The sequence below is a fragment of the Monopterus albus genome, unplaced genomic scaffold (genome assembly GCF_001952655.1).
Source record: "Monopterus albus unplaced genomic scaffold, M_albus_1.0 scaffold31.1, whole genome shotgun sequence".
Lineage (NCBI taxonomy): Eukaryota > Metazoa > Chordata > Actinopteri > Synbranchiformes > Synbranchidae > Monopterus > Monopterus albus.
This window is the reverse complement of record NW_018127911.1, coordinates 4,411,509-4,417,913: the sequence shown is the minus strand read 5'-3', so window position 1 is coordinate 4,417,913 and position 6,405 is coordinate 4,411,509.

Here is a 6,405-nt window from a genome sequence, read left to right as displayed (position 1 = left end):
TATATATATATATGCATGTCTATGTCTATGTGGTTTCTGAGGTGGTGATTGTCGTGTCAACACCCACTTACATACCCATTCACCCTAAGACAAACACACAGCTATTTGTCATGATAAGAGTTGTGGTTGACAGTGATTGATAGTTGATTGATGGCTTCAGCTGATTTCTGTGCTACAAAAATCCAGCGAGTCAGCTACACACACATGCACACACACACAAACACTTTCTGCCAGTCTGCCACCACAGAGCTAGCAACAGTCTGCGTTTTGCCTCCCTCACTTCTCCAAGCCAGTCGCTCTGCACTGCGGCAAGCAGGAGAAGCAGACACACACTCATACACACATTCTTCTCTGCTCCACTACCATAGTTTTTGAAAGGGAAGACCAAGCAAAAGGTAAACAACATGGTGGTTTTTTCCTTTTGTTTTTTGTTTTTTTTTAATGGAGAGATGATGTAAAATTCAGCCAACATTTCAGGGATTTCTGTTTTCTTGCCTTGTGCTGAAAGTTGTTTGAAACAGAGTTGGACTATCGTCATTACAAAAGGAATATGCACAATTCAACCAGCCAGCCAAAAAAGAGACTTCATGGAAAGTGGGATGTAAGAAGAAAAGGAAATCTGGACCTGTGTGGTGAATTTTCAAATTGTGTGAACATGCAAAGTTAAGGGTCTTTTTTGAGGGATGAGAGTGAGAAGAGCGATGCCAAAGGTTTCTTCCTTTTCCGCTTTGAAAACACACTTGCAGCAGCTGACTCCTTTAGCTGTGTTACTGCCGATAAAGCAGTGGAAATCTCATGCTGTCATTCCGTGGTATAGATGACGCTGGGCCTTGTGATTGTGCAGATTCTGCACTCTCCATATGCAATATAAATTATATCCAGTACAGCAGAATCCAGCCAAGTGAGCTGTCCAGCAACCGGCACCCAGCTTAGAGAAATTGCAGTCCCCGGTGGAAGAGAAGGAGAGGCAGAGAATGGTGGAATGAATGAATGTGGAGAGACAGAGGGAGGGGGGAGAGAAGAGCTTCCAGACAGGGTGACCTATTTTTAATACTGTCTGGAGCCAAAGATGGTAAGAGGGAGACAGAGCGAGCTAAAGGGAAAAGGGGATATAAACAGGCACCAGAAACAGAGAGCAAGAGAATGAGATATGCAAACAAAAACAAAAAGAGACAGAAAGAGAAAGCTGACCCTCAGTCGACATCATCCATTTCATCCGTCCTGACTTGTCCCTTTTGTCCATTCTCTCCCTCTTCTCTTTCTACCTGCTGTCCTGCTGCTCTCTGTTCACTTCGTACCATTAATCAACCACTGTATGGGGCGTCTGCGGGAGTGCAGCTGCCTACATTGTAAACCCAGTCTGTGGCACACAAACAGAAAAAACATCAAGGATGGCCACTTTTCACATGTTTGTTGTTATTGATCATGCTCCTGGAAGCTCTTTTAACTCTTCATCACCTATTCCTTCCTCTTTTCTTCACTTGCCCGGTTACTTTCTATGCATCCCCTACTATAACTCTGTTTCCTCCATCTCTAACCACCCCCAACCCCTCCCTCCCCACACTTATCTCTGTCCTCCTTCTCCTTCTCCTCCATCAGCATTTATCTATCCCTGGGTATCTCTAAAAGTATTTTTATGGTGGATTCCTGGATAGCTGCATGCTGTTATCTATTTTCACTGGAGGGGAGGAAAAGTGCCAAGGAGACCGTCCTCCTGTAAAAATGACCCAATAGGTCATCAGTGCCAAAAAATTACTACAACCTATAGTTACATGCTACTGTTAGGTGACCTCTAGCAGCTGTAGTAATAATGACTGGAGCAAAGGAGAAAGTTAGTTGATGTAGTAAAACGAGTGACAAAGTCTGCATTAGAAGGAGGCAGGGTTGGGGTCAGCATAGCACAGCACTTACACACAGGAGAATACTGTTTGTTTCCCATTTCTAGCCAAGACTTGTGTTGTTTCTCTTATCCATGACCGTTCCACAACCTTAACCATGTGTTTATTATTGTAGCTCAACAATCATAGCTATCTAACTGCCTTATACATGAAAAGCTGTCTGTCTGATAGATGATGGCTTACAAGCTGCTTCTCACAGTATTTTGCAGCTGAATGTACAGCTGGTTAGGTAATAAATTCAAGTGTGAATGCCTGGCTGGCTAAGCATTTGCCCATCTGGTTGTATTTGGTTTTCTACTGTGCCTCTGTGCACAATTTCATACTTAATTTTTGACTTCAAGATGGCTTATTTATCATCCTAGCTGCCTAGTCTATGAGTCCACTGATGCATCTATGAAAATAGGTCAAACTATTGAGGATATTATTGCTCACTGTAACCTCTCTTTCTCCTCCATCTTGTCTTATTCTGGTCTTCACTCCACTTTGTCATGATTTCCTTCTCCCTCCCTGCCTCCTTCCCTCCACTCCTTTGTTGCACGTGCATGCCAGTCCTCAAGGATCAGTGTTAAAGGCATGAGAGGGGATTGCAATTGAAGGAAAAGAAATGACATGGGTAATGGAAGAGAACACATGGGCACCTGTCAGGGAAACTCAAGGGTGGAGAGAGAGGGAGGAAATGAATTATTCAGGAGATCTAATTATGCTGCTTTTACTTTCTTGAATAAGCTTAATCAAATTTCCTTAAATTCCTAAAGAAGAGGAATTTCTGTCTTTGTATTACTCTTTATTTCTGACTTTGTACAACATTCAAAGGAAGAACTCTTAGCGAAGAAATGTTATTTTAAAATCAATGAGTATTTTTGCCGGTTTATCTTTCCAGTTTTGTGCTTCTCGAGCTTCCCCAAAGGAACGAATAATGAGAGGGTTTTTTTTTTACATTTTCTATTTTACAGCCTGATTGGAGTGGCATCAAAGTGAAACAGAGTCAAACTGAAGCACAGGCATGATGAGCTACAAACATACATTCCTCTTCCATGGTCATGAATCAGTGACTACACAACACATTCACACATCTCTGACCTATTTGGGTTTACAGCAACCTACCTATACTCTCTAAATACATATAGAATTACTGTTTAGATAACACTTACTGCAAGTGACAAAAAGCAATGGAATGAAAGTGTCAAGAAAATTCCTCGTTGTTGGGAGTGGAATGTGGGGGATGTCAGAATAAATTATGTTTATTAGTATCAAATGAACTGTGTTAAACACCAACAGGCAAGGAAGCACATAGGCGGAAAAACAGTGAAATGCAAATTCCAACATCCTAACATAGGCAAGCAAGTATTTCCTAGAGATAACACACTAAACACACACTTATCTTACGCACAAACGAGACTTTGTATCAACATACATTTTCAAAGGCTGACATTATGTTATTAATTGTTATTACTTAATAGTTATCAGCACCTCTTGAAATGTTCAGATTCACCAGTGTTGTAATTGTGCAACAGCTTTGTATTCATCAGTACAGCTTTTACAGTGTTTCACTAACATCTATTACTATGAGCTGTGGCTGAGACAGTGCACTCTATGCCATCTCCACATCTCTGACCTCAAATCTTTGTAAAAGAAATTATATGAATTTTTAAATGGTGCTATTTCCCCTTTTCATAGCGCTGGAGCAGCTTAAATCGTTACTAAATGCCTCCACTTGCTGTAACCCTGACAGGGTACTTGCTTCCTTGATTGACAAGCTTCTTTAGGCCTCTGTGCTCTTTCTATATCAATATAATAAGGTTGACCTTTACATAAACATGCCTCGAACCAACCTTTAGCATCCCCCACTTTCCACGCTGCCTTCTCCCCACACAATCTGGTGGGTCCATTATTTGTAAATGGCAATTACACAGAACAACCCTTGCTTTAAGCCACTTACAGTGATTCACTATTGTATGCACTTGCATTTCTCTCTCTGTTCTTTCCACTTTTATCTTATGTCCTGTTGAAGCCTGGTTTGTAAATGTCTCCTAAATCCTGGGGAAATTGAAGAAAACCTTTATGATTGGAGTTACTCCAGCATTATATAGTGCATTATCAGTGGATGGGCCTGTTCCTATTGTCAGGAGTACATGGCTGATAATGCCAGCTGTCAATTACAGTCCAAAAAGTGCTGCAAAATTGGAGATTCTTTGCAGGTCCTTGTTAAAGATGGCTAATGCACTCTGCTTTTCTCCTCTTGAAGTAAATAGCATCTATTTGTAGAATGGTGTGACTGCCATTCTGTAGCACTTTCTTGGTGTTGCCTTTTTTTCTATCCTTACCATATAGCTATATGTGGTTCCTACCAAATAATCTTCTATATTTTATAATCTGTATAATTTTCTCAGTAAAATGTGAATGTGGTGATTACATTCCCTTTATAGCCTTTATAGTCAGATTTTTCAAAATGCATGAATGTCTGATCTAAGGGTTTATTTATTATTATTATGGTTTCTGTTTCTGAAAAGCTAACATTTTGGAGTGACAAAGTCTGCATTAGAAGGAGGCAGGGTTGGGGCAGCAGTTCTTACCTTTAAACAAGCTCTGTACATTATATTGGATTTTTTTTTGGACCCTGCACTGTATCTTTTGATGGAAAAATACGAGCTCTAAAACATGAAAAAAAAAATTCAAGAACAAATAAAGAGTATAAAAGATGGGACAACTGAACAGTAGTTTGGTAGCTACTGTATATCCATACTCCAAAAGTTTATGTGAGCGAATCAGCATCAGTTACTCAACACCTGCTACTGTATTTACCAGACTAAAATAATATCAATGTATGTTTTACATGTGTTAGGCCATATTTCTGTTTCTCCTTTAATAGGCACCATGTAATCACTGGAGACAGTGTAGATTGTATAATTTCCATTTCATTTAAAATTGTTTTCATTTTTTCATAAAAAAGGTCAAACTAGCATTCTGAAGCTCCAGAGAATTGTTAAATTAATCTCAGTTTTGTCGTCACTGACATGAGTCTTTTCTCCCTTATGTGTTATTCATAAAGTCATATTTTGAGACCCCAGGGATTTAACTTTGGCACAGTGGTGTTCATAAATCAAATCTGTGGCGAACTGACTGTTGAACATTACACTAATAAACCTACAATTTTCTTCCCTTTTATAAGTCACGTCTTTCACATTAAGCTGCTTTTCCTCCCTGTGTTTGATACAACAGTCAAATGCTACATTAAATCTTCATCATATTCTTTTCCATCTCACTCATCTGCTTGTAATATACTAAATTTCCTTCTTTATCAGTTCTTCCTACTCAGATGTGTTAGATTAGCGTTTTTTTATTAAATGTTACACAGTCACAAGGCTCTTTGCAATAACAGGAAGTATACTTAAAGTATTTAGAATGAAGATAAAGTGGGGGGGCATCCTGCTGTCTTCTAAGTTCTTCCCAGTTATTTGTGAAAAGACTCACAAATGCTGTGTGAAAAAGAATGGACTGTTGCACCAAAGTGATGGATTATTATTAGCACGTATAGTTGCTTTAGTTCTTAGTTTTATTAGCATAAAATAAAAATCTCTCTGGTTGGTGCATGTAGCCATTTAGATTTTTTATTGCCTTCAATTAACAGCCAATACATTCAGTGATACAAGTGCTGCGTCACATTGTACCAGGTAAGTGTTCTGTTTTGCAGACAACCAAACATATCCACTTGCTCTCTTTGTCATTTTCTGATACATAAGAAGAACTGTACTACATACACTTGTGAAAAATGTTATCAATTAAAACAATTAAAACAATATTTTGGTTTTATTAGTGATGCTTTTTCCTTCTTCTGCTGTGCATGGAGACAAGAATGAAAACATTATGACCATAAATACATTTAACATATCCTGACAACTCTTCATCATGTATCATGTATGATAAACATCCCTCAGTATCTCAAGATTGTAAAACAGCTCAAAGCATCACACTTCCAAGATGAAAATAGTTATTTATTTACCCTTTTTATGTCATTCGCGCTATTTCAAATAACAATTTTAACAAATTTTAAACTATGCTACTCATGCAGAAGCATGACATTTGTATGAAGTTGTGTTTTGATCTTATACATACACATCAAAATGTTGACTGAAGATCCTCTGTGCAATACACAATTAAAATTGTCACCTGAAAGTTTTTTTTCAATATTCTACAGCTATACAGTCCATATAGTGTAGCTCTCTGTTATTGTTTTTGCAGCTGTCCCACTTTTCCAGAAGGTGAGAAGCCAGGTTTCATGTAACAGACAGGTCAAACCAGCTTTAAGCTACTGACTCAACTCAGTGAGTCACATATATTATGTTGTGTCAACAGATAAAGAGATAACACACTAGACTCAAATGGAAAAAATAAAAATGCAAACACACACCTCAGGTTTTTAGTGTAGTGTACACAATATGAACTGGGTAAGACACGTAACAGATGTGTTTACTGGAGTTCAGTTTAACTGACATAACTGCTGCAGTCA